Source organism: Meleagris gallopavo, chromosome 12 (genome assembly GCF_905368555.1).
Source record: "Meleagris gallopavo chromosome 12, MGAL_WU_HG_1.1, whole genome shotgun sequence".
In the NCBI taxonomy this organism is placed as follows: domain Eukaryota; kingdom Metazoa; phylum Chordata; class Aves; order Galliformes; family Phasianidae; genus Meleagris; species Meleagris gallopavo.
In genome coordinates this window covers 17,990,336-18,011,759 of record NC_139415.1, presented here as the reverse complement: position 1 = coordinate 18,011,759, position 21,424 = coordinate 17,990,336, and the positions used below count along the sequence as shown (strand labels likewise).

The window sequence follows — 21,424 nt, the reverse complement described above, 5'->3', positions numbered from 1 at the left end:
GCAGAGCACTTCTGGCAGTCATGCTACTCGCACATGGGACCACTTGAGTTTAACAAATCGGACAACAGAGAGAGTGCTGAAATGGAAATTGGGGCTCTACTCCATTCAAATTCTTCAAAATGTTTGTTTTGGATTTGTACCTCTACTGCAATTTACAACTCTAGATTAGATATAGCAAGAGTAATATTCTTGACTAGAAGAAAAACAGAATGTTAAGCTATTTGCCAAATCACACAGATTGCCTCCCTGTATACAAATAATATTGATGGATAAATGTTTTGCTAAATAAAACCAAGCGATGAAGGTGTTTTTACTAACACAGCAATGCAGTCCTACCAGCAGTTAGAGGACAAGACATTTTCCTGATTCAAACTGAAAAACATCTTCAAACAAGTCCCTTATCCGCTCACAAACATGTGCACGTTCCATCAGCATGAAAAGGAAAACCACAGAAACTTGAGATTTCACGGGAATCTCCACACAGCACAGAAAGATACTGACACCTCCCACTGGAAGCAAGATTACATCCCAAATCTGCTTGCTCTAAAAGCATCCCCTTCAGTGCTAATGAACAAAGGTCCTTTCTAACATTTGCCACTTTTGAGACTGTAAGGCACGGTCAATCAGGCAGGGCAAATTACTGAAACAATGTAATACTGATGCAAGGACACGCAGGTAGTAGACGACACACGAAAAAGGGACAACAAGATGAATTCCACCCATCCTGCTGTAAGAAATCAGTTCCCATAAGTGTTTAACAGAAAAACATGAAGGCTTGTGTCACAAAGATGCCAGTTGCAGCTTAATGTCAATGTACGTCCAACTATGACATCACCTACCACAACCAAAAATTAAGACGAAAGTTCTGCTGGTTTCAAGGACTACTCACTCACCAGGGAGCCGGTGGTTTTATATGCACGCCTTCCTGAAGAATCCAAAAATAACATTTTTCCATAGAGCAGAAATTCTTGTAGTGTTCACGCTTTTCGTTTCGGTAATGTTGCAATCCAAAGTGCCAGCCCTCTGTAATGAGGTAATCCAACAATGTAATTTGTAGTATTTTATCCTGTCAAAATTGATCTTAGTATTTCTATAGCAACTAGATCAAAACAAAAGATGAGGCAGACAGAATAACTCTCCCCCTGCCACCACCCAGAATTTTATATAAATATGTGTGTATATATAGAAAGCATTACATATATATGAAGTTAACATTCATGATTCATCATTAAACAACACTAGAAAAACAGCACTGGAGAAACAGCAGCACAGTAGGATGACATTTGCTAGCATTTCTTTTTCAAACGTGTAAACTGGCATGAATAAAATATGAAGAAGTAATTGTTAACTACCAAACACCCATAAACAGAGTATGTCTTTCCTGCTAGACCCAGCTAAGGAAAGGTATTATCCATTCCCAAGTGGGATGGATGGAAAGGAGTACTGGTTTTTACTGCTGCCATGAGGTAAAGAACATAATATCTTTTCCTCAGAGAAAATGACGTTTTAACAATTACCATCACAAATTGATGTTTAAGAACATTTGATTGCCATTTAATGATCTGAGCTTAGTTTTGGAAGCGCTGCATACAGTATTCTTGGAGATGTCTGCCAGCTTATTTTGATGCCTTCGTAGGAGCTGAGCTGAGTCCAGACACTGTCATTTCAAAACACCTCAAAAAACCTTGCATTTGGAGCTCAATCCTGTTTTCAATCGACTAATGTGATTAATAGCCCCTTCCTTTTGAAATGAAGATTGGCCTTTTATAATGGTGAGCTAAAAAGTTTGGTCTTCCTACAGAGCAACTTCTCCTTAACATCTGAGTAGCTTCTGAACACTGGTTAAGAGATTCTGTTGGATGCTGAGCACAGATTGTCAAACACACACAAACTCCACATGTAGGCATGCAAATCCCATATAGTTCCTGACTTTGGCTCTAAAGTGAAGCTGAACTTCTCCTATCACGTGAGAGATACCTGCCTATAGAGACCTTCACAGTGTCCAAGAGCAATTTTCTGTATCCTGCATAGTGTCACTTACAGCCCTGGTATAAGAACACACAACAGTTTCAGACAGATTCCTAAAATGGCTAGGAGGGAAATACTGAGAAATTGTCGGCTGGAAAGAGGGTGATAAACTCACTGTCACTGGGCTGTATCTCTGCAGGTCCAACCAATTTTTTGCTGCAGGCTGCCACCTGTGGAGGGCATCACGTTCCAAGGCACACCACAACAGCTATGGCAAGTGTCTGTAGCCAGAAGGCAATTTGTCTTCTTGGCCAACTGCTACTCCTTAAGAAAAAGTGAGAAGGTTAAGTCAGACAAATACTGGCCATAAAAAAATTTTAAAAAATCATAATAAATAAATTAAATAAAAACCTGCTGTTAAAAGCAAGACACATCTTCGATCCCAAGCTCTCTTTCTAGAAAACAGAATTTTGCCAGAATGTAGAGAAGGGGATATGATAGACAAAAAATTGTCCATGAATATATGAAAAAAATGTGTGTGCATAATTTGAAGGAGAGGAATGTTTCCACAGATTATTCTCACTCCTCAAAAAACACACTCAAGCTTTTCACCTCCTAAAACCCTGACCTTGTGCAGCGCTCTTCCACTTGATGGCAATTCTCTTGAGTAATGACAGAAAAGAATTCAGTTGTGGCAGAAGCTGTGCTATATATTCCTGTTTCATTCACAGAGGCTTCTGTAATTGTGTCTGTCCATACATGGCCTTGTAGTAGCGGCATTTCAAAGCTGATCTTACAGCTGACAGAGACCCTGGCGTGCCTTCAGATGAACGTACTTATAAAAATGTATTCAGCAAACTGTTCCTTTTTTAACCTCAGAAATAACTGCCATGCTGGTACAGCAGGAGTTGCAAAATGCTCATTTCAGCAGCAGTGTTTAAGAAGCATAAAAATAAATGAAACTGTGGATTTCTTCCTAATTATCACCAGCTCCTGACTGCCAGAGATGTACCTTTTCCACACCAAACCCCTCATTATCCCTTCTTCCAATAAATGCAATCAACACTGAACCAAAAAGTTCCTGTCTGCATCCAGTTTACAGACTTCACCATCCTGCCCTTTGAAATGGAATCTTGTATGAGGCGCGTTAGGAAAACTGGAGGAAATTGGAGAGAAAGAAAAAAAGATTTAAAAATAAAGGCAGTATTTATGTCTCCCAAATGGGAAGTTCGGAGCAGCGAGGGCAGGAAGCGGACGGGTATTTAAGCTGATTACCCAAGCAAAGCCCTCTGCCTTTTCAGCAGTGCCACAGTCCCTCGGTAAAACCATTTAAATTAATTAGAGTTCCACGGAGGGGACGAGGGGATGGAAAAGATGTCAGGTTTTATCGGGAGTGTTAGTGATGGCTGGCTGCAGAGAGGCTCCCGTGCTGCTCATTGGGTCTGTGTGCTCCAACACAATGTGCTCTCACTGCCCTGTGGCTCCGTGCCTCCCCAGGGGAACGGCTCAGACCCGCGGCCATTCACCCCAACATACACAGCGTGTGGGCAGTGACCAATTAAGTACCAGGCTATTTCACGTTTGTACAGAAATTCACACAAATAAAAGCCTTCTGAGCCACGCTGGCCTTGTAGACATGGATCTTATTATGCTCTTTGCCTAATTACCAACTCAGTTTTTTTTCAAAACACGAGCACTGCTGCGCACAACCCGAGCGCAACGGCCTCAGGCAGTGCTCCACGTGCATCTGCATGCATGTAGGAATCACATCTCCTCCTTCACACTTGCACACAACTGACTAGACAAATAATATTATCATAGGAGGAAGAGCCAGAATTAGAAGGGAAACACTGCAGCATTTCGATGTAATCTGGTGAGCATTAGATCGTGATTCACTTTGACACAAAAGCTCAAGAGCACATTCAGCTGGGGAGAAACGCGTTGCAATGTTTTAAACAAGAAGGAAATCATTCTAATGTTTCATGGGCTGCAATATTTGCTGTTGAAATCCTAATAATTGCCTGTGCTCCACACTTGCATTGTACGTAATGAATTGGTTTTAGATTTCAAAAAGCTTCAGCAAGATCTTATTTGCTTCTGACTCCCAACAAAGAGGAATGTTTTAGTAAGATGGAACAGAAAGCTGACAACAGCGACAACAAAAAGCCTTCAAACACCACACTACATTCATCCTCATTGTATTGCACAACAGCATTTCTAAAATAAGGATCTTTGGGTTTTAATGAATAATTTGTTGAACAGGAGAATACTCCAATACCCATTGCTTTTCATCACAGGCAGCTTTGAGAGCTGTTTTCCACCTCTGGTATCGCAGGACACCAGGCTGGGAGGGGACAGGGGCATCTTCTGAAGGTGAAGGAAACACTTTGCAGGTTTTGTGGCTGTGTGTTATCTCAGGAGGGAGAAATGAAGGAACACGCTCAATCCAGGTTTCAGGAGCAGCCAGGGAGCAGTGCCTTAAAGGCTTGTATCTGCTCCACTCTCAGGAAGTTTTGCTTTATCAAACAAAACGTTGAATCAACGCGACGTTAATCAGAGGCTGACTCAATGCAGTTTTACGGATGGCTTAGCCCAACCTTCTGCTTTCTTCTCACCCACACCCACGGGACCCCATTACTTCCCTCCTATCACCTCCTGCTTTTTGCTGGCCACAAGAAAGAATAAATCCTCGCCTCCTCCCCATCCATTCTCCATCACATAATCTAAAAAAGCACTGGATCTTTTCTGACGGTACCGCAGCGCTGCACTGCTTCAACACAATCCCAAAACTCCAGCCTCCAGACACACATTTTCATGGTACATAACCACACTCAGCTGTACTTTCCAGCCAACTCTCTCCATCAGCAGTGCCCAGTGGTCTCTCAACAAAACAGAATACATCCTTTAACCCTCGTGCCACTCAGAAAAGGAACTCGGAAACATCTTTATGGTTTAGATCTGAGCCACAGTATGTGAAGCCAGGCCTGTCAAACAGCACTGACTTTCTGCTGGTCCGTTTGCGTCTTCCTCAATCCAGTGCATACCAACAAAACTCCCATGTCCGGCTTTGCAGTACAGCTGGGGTTTTTGCTTTGGACTCGTATTCATCTAAACACATTTCCTTTATACAGCAACTGGAATGAACATATCTAGAAAGAAACCAGATCACATAAAACAAGCTGCTAACTCCTTCTCACATGTTCAAATACGATGCCAATTCCCAGAAGCTGCTGTGATTGAGTGAGCACTGTTCTGTTATGAGCCCAAGTGAGACTAGAGGGGCTCTCTAAGTATCTGCAATTTCAAGGGAGATAAATGTTATGTAAACATAAATTTTGCAACTTTATTATTGTATGTTATTTCATGCCAAGTTGCTCGTTACATAGAAAGCAAATACCATCACCAAATTTATTTCCAAAAAGCAAAATAAAGTTTATAGCTCTACTTGGCCTAAAGTTTGTTTATAAACACAGGAGCTGACGGGCCTTAATACAATGGGAAGAGCAAAAGAAAACCCACAAAACTGTCTGCAAGCTGAATAGGAGCCAACAGTGCACTCTCAGCAAATAAGGCAAGGGGCACAATGGCTTTCATTGGGAGGAGTGGGGCCCTGGGCAGCTCTGCCCTGAGGAAGAGATGGGGATCTAGCAATAGGCTGTCTAACAGCCTACGGCAAATTCCCCAGCTTGAATGGGAAGTTTAGTGACCACACTGCCCGACTGCTTGTTTGAGATGGCTGCCAGAATGACAGCAATATCACAAAATGCATCTCAGCAAGTTCAGATCAGGTATTAGGGAAGTCCTTTACAGAAGGGTGGTGCAGTTCTGGGATAGGTCACAGAGCTGGGGATCTCAGATCTTGGGGATGTTTCATGCTAAACATGCATCTTGAGACAGAGCAGCATTTTTGGTGAGAAATTATCCTGGTGAGCAATTTTTGATCAGGTATTGAAGGAACCACAGACATTTGGCACTTAACAATCCAGCAAAATTCTCAAAAGCTGCTCTCTACCTTTTTTTAAATACCAAAGTGCCTTTAGAAGCCTTGTCATAACCTAGCAAACCCCTGCAGCTCCAGGCTCAGTATTCCCAAGATGTTTTGACGTTTCACTCACATGCAAAACTTGCCCTGTATTCTGGTGGATGGTTCCAGAGTGCAGGGTCTGGCCATGCAATTTGCATCACAAGAGCAAACTCCACATATTTGAAAAGATTATCAGTCAACTACAGTTCTTTCCACTGTAGAAACAGTTACTCAGTTAAGATAAACAAAGAAATTCCCATGCACTGAAAAGGAAAACCTATTAACTGATTAAACATGTGAATCAGTTGATAAACTGGTTATCAAAGTTCTAAAAACATTTTTAACAATGACCCTTCCTGCCACGGTTAACAATGACCCACAAAAGCTAGAATAATTCAGCACTTTACAGGAAACCAACTGGACAGAAAACAGAACGCGCTTCAGATCTAAGAAGCAGCAGCTCTGCAATGTGCACTGACACACTTAGATATTAATTATCAGTAAATTTGTGATAAACATTTTAGTTACCAATTAAAAACTTTGGACAATTCTCTTTGGCACACAGGAAAAATGAAGTATTATCCCCTCTGACATGTACTTGCCATTCTATTTTTGTTTTGAGCTCTTCAAACAGCTATAAGAATACTCACAAAAGCATTTGTTTTTCTCCTAACTGATTGTGCAATAGGACACACTAACACCTAGACTTCGTTTCATTGAAAAAACCTCCATTAGGACAGTTCAGAGAAAGTAAATCTCAGGGTTGCCAGAGCTGCCCTTGTCACACGTTCCAGATAGCTCCAGAAGAGCTCTGAGCAATTCAGGTGAAAACGGGTGCCAGACTGGGATCCATTCAGGTTAACCAAACACATTACAGCTCCTTGGATGGAAAGTGTGGGCAGAACCAACTGTATTTACAGGAAATGACAGATATGAATTTTCCCAAGAAGTCACAGAAACACCCAAATCCAAGGCACTTTTCACTTCCCACAAATGCTCAATATCTATTCCGCCTCCCCACGTTGACTGTATTAGTGAGACACAGCAGGTACTAAGCAAAAGAGACCCAAATCCTAAATCCTACTTCTGCATAACTTCGTGGTAAGTAAATTGTCTTATAGCATTCTTTTGCCTTTCATCGTTGGAAAAGCCAGACTGCCTAAGAAGCAATATTGCCTACCAGAGAAATCCCCAAATGCAAGATATTTCCACCAGGAGTAGAAACTGTATCATTGTACAACATTCTAACAGTTGGCCAGACTGTGATTCAAAACTTCTCTATCAACTATGCTCTGATAAGAAGTCACAGAAAAAGACAGAAAGGTTCTCCCAGTTACTGAGGAGTACTGGAAGTTAAAATGTCAGTATTTAAACATTCAGCTTTACAATGGTTTGATAACAAACCATCCTTTGTAAAAAAAAAATAAAATAAAAAATCAGCTTTCTTGCAAGCTCAAATAATAAGGCAAACTGAATTAGAACTCAGAGTCAAAAGCCAGCATTCTATTTTCATTCCAGAAACACAACATTTAAAAGTAATCAAACAAGGCATTTGTTAACATGGGAGTATAAATATAAAGAAAATAACTCGAGGTTTTGAGTTCTGCAAACACTTCTACCACTTCTGGGAGCCCTATGGCTTGCTCATGCTGTAGAAAGACACTATTTACTTGGCTACAGCACGAATCTCACCAAGAACTGATGCCTGTGCTGTTGGGAGAGAAGGAAAACAAGAAGTCCAGAGGCCTATTTTTAAAAGATTTCAATGTATTCCAAAGCCATAATGAACTTGGAACAGAGCTGAGACCCAAGCAGACCCCGCACTTGGAAGGACATGACGCACTCAGCGCCTCTCTGTAAAGAGCTCCTCAGTTCAACAGACCTAGAAGGAGAGGAATACACAAAGGATTCGATACTTTCAGCTCTGTAATTTGCAAAAGATGTAGAAACTGCCCAGTCCATACGCTTTGGGTCACGTTGCACTCCTTTGGTCTACAGAAACAAAGAGCCAGCAGAACAGCCTGTTCTCCTCGCCTTCCTCCCAGTGCCCCCTCCCGTGGTGCGGAGCTCCCTGCCTCACTGTGCCTCTTAACTCCATGAAGCAGACGTTCAGAACAAGTTCCTGTGTGTTCCTGGCTCGCATCATTCCTCCTCCTCAGCCCATGAGCTGGACTCCTCAGACACTGTGCGTGAAGCAGAAATGCCTTTTTCACCATTGACAGTATAATAATCTGAAATGTTTCTTGAAAGCGGATTAGTATAAAAAGGTTCCGCCCGTTTTCCAGCCCTACATTCCTCCTGTTTCTCCCATGCCCTTGAGAAGCAGCTCTTGCTTAGATCAGGGCAGTCATCTTGTAAAACCAAACCCTACAATATTACAGAGACTGCTTGATTTCAAATGCTCCATTTCCAAGTGCTCAGCTTGGGGGCCCGAAAGAATCCCCAACTTTTCTGGAGGTGAGAACAGAGAATTTTGCAGCCACCTTCTCCAGACAACACAGAACCAAGCTGCCCACTGCAATCTCCAAAAATCTACAGGGTTTGTTAGAAACTTGGTCACCCAGAAACACATTTATAGCTGTAGCTTCTTCATACAGTCTCCGTATTCAGTTAATGGCCTTCCTGTTCTACTCGGATGTTTTTGTGGTCACACAGAACATGTGCTCTTTGTTCTTCTTCTAGGGATGAAATCTGAGTCGAGCTGTAAAAGTATAAAAAAGTGGTGCTGAGATTCATGATGCAGCTCAAGAGCAGAACGGTGCTGCAGATAATTGGTAACATATACAAAATATTTGTATTGCAATGTGGATAGAGCTGCGGGAGCAAAACAGGAATGAATTTCCCCTCTACAGCAGCTAGGAAAGATACACCTCATCTGTTAAAAAGCTTGCACACATGTGAGTTGTTATATCTACAGCTCCAGAGAAAATAATCATCTTCAAATAATGGCAAAATAGAACTTGAAGAAAAAAATGGCCTTTGTTGTACTGTATTTGTATTGGAGTGCTCTAAAGCATTTCATTTGGTTTTCAAAATGATGCAAAAGTGCAAAAATTGCCATTGTGACCTGCAGCTTTGGTTTGGAAATTTCACAATGAAATATTTTGATTTTTCCAGCTGAATGATGCAATGAAATCACCGTAGATTGACAAAACAGAGCAACTGTAAGTCTGCACCAAAAGAGCTCAGGGGAAAAAAACAGTTAACGTGACCCCACTCTGCCTCAGAATGCTTTTATTTAAAAATAAACCATGTGTGAAAAAAATCACTGTCTGTAACATTATAGTTTTCAAAGATTGTGCAGCCAGGAATTACAGATAAGCCCTCTTAAGACCATAAAGAAAAATCTTTTGATAGTGCTTAGCATATTGAGCGGGCTCCCCCCATCTGCGCGGTAATAAAGCTGTCAGGCAGCACTGAGAGGAGAGCTAAGAATTCCAAGACTCAGCCACATGAACTTCTATTAACCTATATTAACATGTAATCGTTGCTGTGAGCACACTGTTCTCAGTGTCAAGCGCTTGTAAAGAACACAAGGAAGAGCCTTCCACGTGAAACAGGATAGGGTGACTGCTGTACTATCTACCAACTTCTGAAACAACCTTACTGGCAAACACTACACTGATATGTGTGAGCTATCCCATACAGTTAGTAAATTTTAGAATGGGAAGATATGTTCTTTCATTTTAATAACTTCCATGTTTGACATCACACCGAGCAGTTGCTGGTTCGTTAAAGGCTGTGAGCTCCATGAACAATCTCAATACGACAGCATGCGATCGCTCCACGTCACCCAGCAGCCTGCAGTCAGGGAAGTGAGCAGGGGGTAGGGGACCATTTGCTTCAGAGCACTGAGATAAGATGGCCACATCAGACAGGCCGTGTGGTGGGAGGAGAGTTAGGATACAGCCTCAACATTTTCATCTCCCATTCACTCCTGCTGGCTGTGTCTGAGGTGGGTGGGAATTCACCTGCAGCTCTCTGCGTGCACAGGGCTGAACCCAAGCTACAAAGCACAGCAGTGTGGGCAGCTGCTCAGACACAGCTCCATATCTCTTGCAACCAGGAGCTCAGAGGTCTCCATGCTGTTCCCACAGGTACTTCGACGATGTACCGTAAGATGCTGCAGAGTGAGGGTGAGAGGGGCTGCACGAGGCTCTCTGCAAATAAATCAGAAGGGCAAAGAGCAGAAAGAACAGACATTTAATCTGAAGAGAAACATTTGCACAACAAGCAGTGGATATAAGCTAAGTATTAATAAATTTCTCTTAGAAATTAGAAAAGGGTGCAGAAAGATTCTGGCACAGCACTCCAGCAGGAAGGGAGAAACGCAAACCTCACAAAAATGTTACTGTGTTTTAAAATGGATGTTTATAAATTCACAGAGCAGACAAGAGGACGTAGTGACCTGTGATAGCAGGGCCTGGACTTTCTCAGCTCTTTCGCTGAACTGTACTTCCTGGTCCCTCAAGCACCCTTCCCTTCCAAACAGAATTCACTTGAGCTGCAAAAGTAGCACTAAAAAGATGATGCAGTTTTCTTAGAAAGCAAGATATGATTGCACGACAGTTGTACTGGTCACTTATTGAGGACTGATGCTGGTGAGCATGTTCCTGTGCCTAATGAGCTGATCATCAAGTTCTTTGCCCACATTCCAGATGTTACCAGCCAGGCTTACAAGCAGAGCTATACATGTGATGATGCCCTTACTGCCAGACACAGTGATGGAGTGTAAGAGGTGCCCCAAACTCAGCAGTTTCCCCTGAGCTGAGCTGGGGTGGGGCTACAGATGCCCCAACGCCAGACATCAGTGGCATGTGGCCATCTAACAAAGCACGGCAGCTGAGAGAGAAAAGGTGTGATAAACCTCACCCAGTAAAAGGAAGCCAAGTCAGGAGCAGTTTGCTGGTAGAGCAGAGCAGTAACAACTAACATATGCTGCACTACCACAACAGGCTGTATTTTCTGCAATTGCTTCTACACGACCTATTGTGATTTCTTAAAGAGATTGCTCCTGAGCAGGTAGCTCTGCTTAAACTTCCACTTAGTGGATGTAAAGGCCAGCAGATCAGCACACCTTGCTGAGCAGGTAATGATGAGGTTGACTCTCCAGGTTTCGTAAAAACACAGAGGAAATTTAAGGCGCACGTATTCCTTTGGGTTTCATTCCACACATTGTAATCTGCCTTCCTCACCTTTCACCATCTTGCTTTAACAAATATAACCTGGGGGGATTTCAGAGCCTGCATCCTCATCCCAGGTTAAAGTGGTTGCTGATGACAGACAGAGCTAAGCACGCACATTCAGAACCTGAGCTCTCAGGCAAGAAGCACGTAGCTAAACTTTGCCAAATTACTTTCAGAAAAGCCCTGATTGAAAGGGATCTTCATTGTAAAATGCTGAAAGACACACTCACAGAAACCCTAAAACCCACCAAACTGCAAAGGCAAGAGGCAGGAAGCAGCCATCCTTTTCCTGACTCTCACAGAGCTACTCATTTTCAACTGATGACCACATTGGTTTAATGCATTCCAGAGCAATGCATTTCACACGGGATCCACACACAATCCAACAGAAAGACCAGGATTTCCACTGTGGCTATGTGGACTTTGCAGTCCTTTACAGCTGGAGCAAGCTTAGATCTACCAGAATCGATGCAAGCAATGAAAAACTCTTCCATGGAATTGCATTAAATCACTTTTGCCCCTTTTTCTCCCCTCCTGTTTAAACACACAACAGTTGCTCAAAGATTCAGCTATGAGACTGTTGGAATTGGGGCTGTCTGATGATCTTTCACTTCCTGCACTGCTTCAGTACTATCTCCATCATGGGAGACCTCTTCTGGGCCTGCTTTGGGGATGAGGCCAACATCAACAGCAACAAAAACAAAATACAGACAGATTCCCAATTCATTTGTGTTTCTGTGGCATCCCCAGCAGGGGAGAGGATGTATTAAGAGTGCAGTGTACAATCTTCTTAAATTCATCAGATGGAAGTTCTCCAGAATACAACACACGAAGGCATGGCGATTTAGGAGTCACTGAATGCTTAGTGTAGAGCATTTCTTGATCAAGTACAAGAACAGAAAAAGGAAAGTATTAAACACTGTTAATGCATGCCATTCTCTTTCACTTTCCTGGCACTCGTGTCCTTTCATGTGGTAGTTTGTTTTCCTACAACATGGTTTCAGAAATATATCTCTCCAAACATCTGGAAAACATCCACTTGCTCTGCCCACCATAGGAGGAACCAGAGCAAATCAGATTGCCTGTGTACTCCACCAGGGCCACGATCGTGGATTACCTCTGCCCTCATCTAAAGCCTGGCTTCAGAGCTCATTTTGTGGTTACCTGAAAGCCTGCCTTTGCCTCGTGAGAGCTTTTCACAACACATCTCCTGACATGTTGAAGGCTTTGGTGCCTCTGTCCCTGACAGCCATGCCTTCTTTTAACCCTCCCCAGTTGCCATAGATCATCGGGGATGAAAGAACTTGTGATACGCAGTACCATATGTTTAACCCTGGAAACAAAGAACAAGAGCAGCTCACCTCTGTAGATGGAACACTAATTCTCATGCAGAACAAGCTCTTTGTTAGCCTTGAGACAAAGGCAATTTACATACAGAGGAACAGGGAAGGCACAGGCAAACAAGGGGCAGCAGCATCTTCCTCCCCTCCCCGCTGTCCCAGTATCCACAGCAGCACCAATTGCTTTGTAAGAGATTGCTCTTATGTCTGTTAAATGCAGACCTAAGTGCCTTTTCCATTCTGACTCTGGCACCCCTATTGGCTGAGAGCAGAAGGAAGCTCACTGCCTGCGTACACAAGATGCATACTATCCTGAGCAGTGTCACCTGGATGGTTTCATCTTTCTTCCCAAGACATATTTCACCTCGAGTGACCTACTTCTTCCAATCTTCTTAAGAGAAAGGACAGGACGCTCTTCTACACTCTGACTGCTGGAATTCACCGTCAAATAGTTCTACTTTGTAATGCAGAAGATGTAACAACCAACAGTAACCAAAACTGAGGATACAATGGCATTTGCTAACCATTTCATTGAATTAAATGTATATGAGCAGCAAAAGGAAACATCAACAAATTCCAGATGCAGAAAGCAATTTTGTTTGGATGACAGAATGTTTCATATTGTTTTCTATAGGAAAAAAAAAGTCATCATTAAAGCAGTGGAATTTCAGTAAACTGTGTTTTGGGTTACAGCCCAGAATAGTTACACTTGGCAGTTTAGAGGCATGGGTAAAATATTCCAAGGTTCATAAATCCTTGACTTTAGTTTGTAGATATAGGTTACAGCTTTAGTATCTCTGCAAGGGGGTAAATCATGCTCCCACCTAAACAGCTGCCAAAGGGCCCTGTACCAAGCTTTTCAGCTCCACTGGGCAGCCTTTAGGAAAACCATACATCAGTGTCTTTCAGGTTCCCATGCCAGTCAGATACTATATACTCACAGCAGAAGGCTTTCTTGGCTGGAACAGGCTCTACAGCACCTATTTTTAACTCGCATGCTTGGATGGTGGTGACCCCTAAAGGAAAAGCTACCTGAAGGTGGACTGGAAATGAACAAGTTGATTCCTCTTTCACAGCAGGCTGCATCACCTATCTCAATCCTGTAGGCTCAGTATGGCAGTTTGGAACTGTTAGAAACTAATTTGTAAAACCAAAACTCCAGCAGCATTCAGTGGCTGATAAAGAATTTCATTTAATTTGCATTTTCTGGAGTAAGTTAAAGATTTCCAGCAGCATATTTTTCCAAAAAAAAACAGGTAACAGTGTCTGGGAAGAGTTACTTCACTAAGCTCTCATTTGATATTAGACACATCATCTGCGTGCTTCTTTCAGAGCTGGGGTTCTTAGCTGTGTTAAATTAAGCGTTTAAGAAACTGGCACATAAGTCTTATTGGTAGGATGCTGCTTTGTGCAGCAAAGACCTTACAATTAAGATCTGTCACACGGGCAACATATCATTCCACGACAAGATAATAAACCTGTAGGTGAAGCAGTAGCCTTTCCAAGAAGCTGAAGCCAATTTGTCCCAGCAAACCACTGCTCACAAAAGTATTTTTCATTCTTCACCTAAAATACATTCTTACAAGAACTCTGAAGGGCACGTTTTATCCATTTGGTTAAAATCTTTTGCTACAATCAAAATAATAATAAAAAAATAGTTCTTTCTAAAAGAAAATTAAATTAGCAGTTATAACCTAAACTAGCTAACAATCAAAGGCTGAAAATTCAAGCATATATTGAAGAAACACCTGAAGGAATTCCAGTGAAGTCAGTGGGATTTCTGAAGCACTTAAAAGTAGATCCTCAATCTATCAAATTACAGAGTCAGTACTGGGAGAGTCAGGAAGCACTGTAACAGTGCAAAGCATTAGTTTAGGAAAATATTATCCATCTTCCCACCAGGCCTCAGTCACTGCTTGGTTCATTTCTCTTCACTTTTGTAGTAGTTGCATAACTATTCTGCTCTCAGGAGTCCTTCCTGGAGTCTTTCGTTTGGAATTTATGTGATTTTCCTACCATCAGACACATTCTGAACTACTGTGCTCTGCTATAAACCATATTTCCCCCAAAGGTACATCAGAATGTGGTACCTACAATTCTTTCCATTTTTGCACGGTGACAGAAAGAGCAGCCCTTCTCTCTAAGACATAGCATTTGTTTTTTAATTAGTTACAGCAAGGTTAGGAGAAAGGCTTTCTTCTGCAGAGACATCTACTCTCTTGAAAACATTGCTAGATAGATCACAGTCGTACCGTATCATAGGCTGTCATGACAAGTGTGTCTTCTCCCATAACTGCTCTGAAAGACGTTGAAAAATATAAACCCAGATTTATATATGTGACTGCAGATGTCAGAGGAACGTGGAATGTTTCTCCAGTGGAAGAATTCAAAGAAAAACCCAGAGTTTTAACATGTAAAAAATGCAAATATCCTGCAAAGTCTGCAGATGTATGGCCCGGATGTAGGTGCACAAATCAAACCATTGGCTGTGCAGAAGCCCAAACTCCATTTGTACTTTGGTGTCAATAACTGATGCAATGATTATAATGTCCCACTATTTGAGTTCTCATAAGGCCTCAAACCTATTTACATCTGGGAGGGTTGGGATTCATGGGATTCATTACTATGATACGTAGTAACTCTGGACAAAAACAAGATGCTGTGAATATCCTGTACAAAATGACCCTTTGGCCCCAAAGCCTGCTCTTAGAACAGGGAGGAGGTGGATATGAACAGGCAGTACACAAAGAAACACATCCAGCTCAGGAGGACAGGCAGCGCTGGCATCCCAGCCACATTAACCAAGCCAACCAAATCCACACCTCAGCAGCAGGCTGACTCCTCAAAGCTACGGTTTCCATCATCACCATCAGCTGCCTACGTGCTTCGCCTTCAGACGCCGTGAGCTGTTCAGGCACTGGAAGAACTGGGCATGAAATGCTGAGGGGGGTTCAGCGATGGTGCACACGAGAGCAGGCAGCCATCGGTGCCAGCAAGGGTCAGAGCCGGGACACGAAGCACTGCACTGGAAAAGGGCCCACAACAATTTCTTTTTTCTTACTTATTTACATCATCTGAATAGAAACACAGTAAATGGGGTTAAGTTAAAATGGTAAACAAGAATTTCAGGTTTAAGCTTTGATTTAGACGATCTCTTTTCTGATAGTGCTTGTGTGAATGGTGCAGTCCAGTTATTTCTGGAATAACAGTGGGCAGCGTTTATAAACAGGTAACCTGCAACGTTTCCTCGTTCCCCGCCTTCGTAATAAACTGAAGGATCGCCTAAATTTAAAACAATATATTTAAAACATTAGGAATCATTTCCTGGAGTATTGCCTGGTTTGTTTTAAACTTTTTCTAATCCAAAAAAAAAAAAAAGAAAAAAAAAAGCCCAAACTGTGACTGTTTATTGCCTGTGTTTTTGAATTGTATTTATTTGTGTGCTTGTATGAGTGGAAAAACAGAACTTCTTTATTTTTACAACAGCCCTTTCAAAGAAGGAAGTCAATTGTGCTCCTAATTGTGTGCGTTTTTTCAACAGAGGTCTGTAAGATATGAGAAAGCAGACCACAAAATGATAACAAAGATTAATTTAAAAGTGCTTTTTTTAATATACATGAATGAGTAATTTGCAGCCATGTTTTGATATGCCTACTTACAAGAAACAGATGATTATTTTTTTTTTCCTTTAATTTTCAGGCTTCCCTAAATTCTCAAATTCCCTAACCTAACAGTCTGGAGACTTTAAAGCCTCCCTCCTGCAGCCTCCCCAGGGTATTTCATAGCACACTGAGAACTACAAGAGAAGCGTTCTGTGACGGTGCACACACTGTTTGCTGCATTGTTTTCTCTTCCCCCAATTTCAGAGAAATGTATACAGTAATAAAGCTGCCACTCCCCCAGTGAGCCTTGTTCCCACCGACATGGACAGCAAAACAAGCATGGGAAAAGGACCTCAGCTCAATGCTCCAAAACTTGGTTGGGTTGCAGGCACACGCATTATTTGCTTCCAAATATTATTTACGTCCTAAAAATTAAAGCGATTTTGTGCCATACCTTCAGCTACTACTGATACTAGTTTTTTTAAGATTTTTTTTATGACTCAAATGTAGTACGTGCAGAGGAAGAACTGTGGAATAAAGATAAGGGTACACTGCACGGCGATGGCGTGCTAAGCCCCGTGCAGATACTCCTTCCTTCCAAGCATGCCCCCAAGATGCAGCTGTGGTCGGGCCACCTCTGTCATGAGATTGACCCCTGGCCCCCCATGGCCTGCTGTGCTACAGGCTTCCTTTCTCTGGGGACAGACAGGGGAGGTAGTATTTCGTGGCTGCCACTCCAAAGCAAAAGCTAGAAATCCAAGAGTCTTTACTTAATAAATAAAATTCCAGTGCTATTCACGGCCACAAAGTCTCAGTTTACACAGAGAGCTGACAGGGTTTTCTTCTAGCTAAGGGGCTCAAGTGAGTAACAGTGATGAAGGAAGACCAAGAATGTTGATAAATAGATATTGCAATCTACAAAAAGGAGAGCCAAAATTCTCCTCCCTTCCAGCCGCCGGGGAAAGCAGGAGATCCAGCAACGCGCACACCAGTGGCACTCGCCCCAGATCAAGTAACACTTTGTTTTTTGCAAGTCCTGGAACAACTCACTTTTGAAAATTTCTGCATTGCTTTGATTCTTTCTCCTATCTATCTAGGTCATTTTACAACCAAGATATATCCAACACTCTCCTAGGTGATCATTAAGGTCCTTTCCAACCAAACCCATTCTATGAGTCCATGATTTTCACCAACCGCCTTGATGCTACATCAGCAGCAGAACAGGTATCTTTCAGTTTGCACTCCCAGTGTCAACAGACCTGTCATCCTCAGACATCCATCCCAGCAGAGCCCCTCACCCGTGGTTATTGCAGATCACTCTTCAGAAGCTCAGATGATTACGAGGAGTACTTCTGACAGATTTCAGATGAACGGCTACTGCTGGCACGACGACAATGCAATAAACACACATTTCAAAGCTGCTTCTGGACAGGTTCCTCTGTTGTGCACTGGACAGTTGCCAAAAAGAATAAAGATATTACCCAGGGTGAGCTCTCTAAGGCACTGGGTGCTGGACCTGAAGGCCAGCGCTGATGGATCCTATGGAACCTTAACCATGTGGATGCCAATAGTTCTGAATTCAATGTCAGATTTATGCAAAACAAAGTAACACAACCAGCCCTCCAGTACAGTGACCGGAGATGCCTCAAAAAACACAGAAAGCAGAACAAAAACCAAAACCCACACTCACAGGGAGGCCAGCAAACCATCAGTCATCTGTTAAATGAAACCTGCTCTTTCTTTCAGATTAGCTACTGTCTAGTGGTACATAATTAATATTGATTTGAAAGGCAGTCTGCCCAAGGGATCCTGAACAAGTGATTGTAGTACATGCTGACAAATGAAATATCATAATGGCCAGTTTACAGTACAACTTGAATGAATATCTATCAGTAGGGAGATTTTTTTTTTCCTGTCAGACTTCCAAAAGGCTCAATTCTAGTTTGACCAGAGTTTAAATACCAGAAAATGGAAATGATATTTGAACAAACTGGAAAGTACAGTTCTATATTTTCAGATACTTTAACCAGTTTTTCATGTCAAGCCTAGACTGCGTGTCTCACAGAAGGAATTCCTCAGTGAAAGTCAGTGGACTAAACAATTGCATTAAAACCTGCATTCCTGGTGGGTTTTGCGTGTGTGTTTGGTTAGCCAGAGATCTCCCAATGCGACTGGGGAAAAGGAGGGCTGGAGGTCCGTGCTGCAGCCCGAGATTTCAGCAGCATGATGAAATCCTTGTCCTGCAATGGACTTTCTATGAGGAACAGTGCAGTCCCCATCTTTTCGTGGCTTGCTTTCATACCCGTGACATGGCACTGGGATCACTCACAGGGCCATGGAAAGCATAAAGATGAAGGCCTTCAGAAAATTAGGCTTCTAATGGAAAAGAGGCTGACCAAAGACCCTAACCTCCTGCAGACAGCCTTGTTTAACATACTTTCTCTCACAACTGCAGCAGACAGACCAAATTTCAAAATGCTGAGCCCTTCTAACCAGAAATCTGCTTAATAAAAACAACCAGTACCTTCTTTGGAGGAAAAAAGAGAAACAAAGAGTTATCACTTAACCTCCCATCAGACCTTCTCCCTCCCAGCCACGCACGCAGCCCGATCAGCATTCAGCTCTTCAGAGGAGGCACAGTGCTGGGGAGAGGAAGGGAGAAGCAGTCCTGGTTCCCCTCTGTCCCCATTCCTCTCCTGACCAGAGGGGTCAGGGAAAGGGTAGGAGCGTACCTGGGGTGAGAAATCCTGAAGTAATCATTAAAAAGATAAGCCAAAAAGTGTTTGCACAAATAAACCAGCTGCTGTCTGAATGGCCTACTTCCACCTTGCACTGACAACCACAAGCTCTTTCATCTCTGCAATGACTCGTGTAAGAAGCAGCACCAGAGCTACGCAGAGCTCTTATGCTGTCAGGCTCTGCACATGAGAACAGCAACTTCTGAAATGCCATTACTCTGAGGATGAAACAGGGATTCCTGAAGCAGGCACTAACATTACATAATTTGGTAGAAGCTGTGTTCACAATCAGGACAGGAGCTGGACAGATTTCCTATGTTTCCTTAAAACATCCCATTTCCCTCTATACAATCCTATCTCAGGAAACAAACAAAACAAAACAAAACAAAATCTATTAATTTTAAGTTCTAAGTCTGAAGAAGGAAATGGCAAGTTATATTAGGAAAAATAGGGGGACGCTTTCAAAAAGAAGAAAACAAGATGCCACCAATCTCCAGGAGCAGATACACAGGTGCTGCAGCAAAACGAAAATAGGTTTAGAACCACTCCTTTTGATTCAGCTAACTTTTGAACAAAAGCACTGAACTGTAGATTTGTCTAAACAAAACCATCCTCGAAATTATTAACATATCTCAGTAATTCAAACTCCTGACATTATTCGTTTTGAAGCCCAAAACATTTTCAAGCATACAAGAATGCTGGGCTTCTGAGCATCGTGCTGAATTCAACAGAACAGAAAGTCTGAGGCATCATTAAAGGTAACACACTGTTTGCATTTTTCACAAAGACGTCAAGAGTGTTTCATCTCTCTGAAACATGATCTCCCCCAGGGAATTATGGATGAGCAAAAACAGAACAAGTGGAAGCTAAATAATTTTTTTTTAAATGCCAAGAAGCCAATGGGTTAATCTCTCAATTCATCTTTGTTTCTCCAAAGATACAACACTATTTCAGAGACATTAAGAGTAAGACCACACCTGGGTTTCTTTAACAGTAGCTTGCTGAAAATATTTGTCAGGCATTGTGTCAAAATCCAGAGCACATTCTTTCACTTTATGATTAACCTTTAAGGAGATTACATTGGGAAAACGCTCAAAGTGACATTCATACTAAATTAACTGCGTTCATGCTGGAAAGGGTTTACCCTTGAAGTTAGAGACGTTTTTCAAACAAAGCTTAAGTCGGTCATAGAGTACATGTCCATAGGAAACAGAATACGGAACCAAATGCTGAAAGCCAGCCAGGGATGTTTTGAAATGTAGGCAGTAGTAAATTCAATACTCCACAGGAAAAAAAAAAAAAAAAGACAGATGAGAGAAAGTGACCTTTCTTTTAATAAGATCTGCTCCTAGAGATGAGCAAATCAACTCCAGTTAAGTAAAAGAGCAGAACCTGGATTTGTGTCGCAAACACAAACCCTTCTTCCCCTCGTCCCATAAATACCCAAACATCTATAAAAAGTGTTGCCACTCCTACGGGCTTGGCACAGCTCCAGGCTGTTCCTCCTGACAGGGTTTGCTCCCTGGATCCATGTCAGCTGGTGCAACTCCAGCCTCGTTTCATTGAGCGTTTATCTCAGAGACTAAAGCAAAAGTCAGAGGCTGCCTGAGTCTGGGCACTTGGCCAAATCTGCAAAGACAAAGAACTTTGTCCAGCACAATGTTAATAAATGATTACACCCTCCCTTTACAAAACATTAATTCACTTGACTTGGGGCATAGGGTTCCTTTTTCAACACTATGGTAAGGGTTTAAAGGAAAAACACGCCCGTTTGTGAAGCAACAAGACCTAATCCAACATATTGTCCCACTGTTACCTTGAACAGGCTCCCTCATCCCACACCACAGTGATTTGTACCATACACGAGGCCACGGCAACAGCACAAAAGCAACTGCAGTCTGCATGTTTTGGTAGAAATGTGTCGGTAGCACAAAACAAAGCCCTGCTGCATTCATTCCCCGCTGCTCTGTGTGTGTGTGGCCACTTATGGTGGCAATCAGAAGAATAAATGATCCCTGTCTGCATCTCACATTCTCCTGTCTAAGCACCGTTTGTAGAGGGCTGCCCACCTCCCTTGGATCTCTGCTGAACACGATCGTTCCTAAATCCTCATATAAATTGATGCTCCGAGAGCGGCCAAGTCGTGCGCCTTCCCTCCTCGGGGTGACAGCGCTGTACCGCGGGCCCTCGGAGAGCAGAGCTCGGCTGCCCTCAGGTCTTGGAGAACATTCCGTGTTCTTGAGCACCATCTGCTGGCACCACGGCCACAGACACGGCCCCCTCCGCCTCAGCCAGCACACGGGGACCTGCTCCCCCAGCTGCTGCCCTGCTTCAGAGAATCACGGAATCATTCCGGCTGGAAAAGGCCTCTGGGATCCGCAACCCCTCCGCACCCCACCAAGCCCACTGACCCTATCCCCAGTGCCACATCCCCGCGGTTCTGGAACTCCCGCAGGGGTCCCACCATTCCCCAGGCAGCCCTGTGCTGGTGCAGCACTGCTCCTTTGGAGAAGGAATTTTTCCTAATGACCAACCAGACCCTCCTCTGCTGATGAAACTATGTCCT

At 42.8% G+C, this 21,424-nt stretch overlaps 1 protein-coding gene across 1 annotated transcript in view; it reads right to left on the bottom strand.

Moving 5' to 3' along the window:
* ZWILCH (zwilch kinetochore protein) overlaps window positions 1-21,424 on the bottom strand; it is a 115,209-nt gene that overhangs the window by 53,411 nt on the left and 40,374 nt on the right. The window contains exons 21-22 of the transcript XR_014885950.1: window positions 2,144-2,292; window positions 894-1,023 (exon numbers count right to left, since the gene is read on the bottom strand). The gene's annotated coding sequence lies outside the window, so the exon portion shown is untranslated. The remainder of the gene's footprint in view (window positions 1-893; window positions 1,024-2,143; window positions 2,293-21,424) is intronic.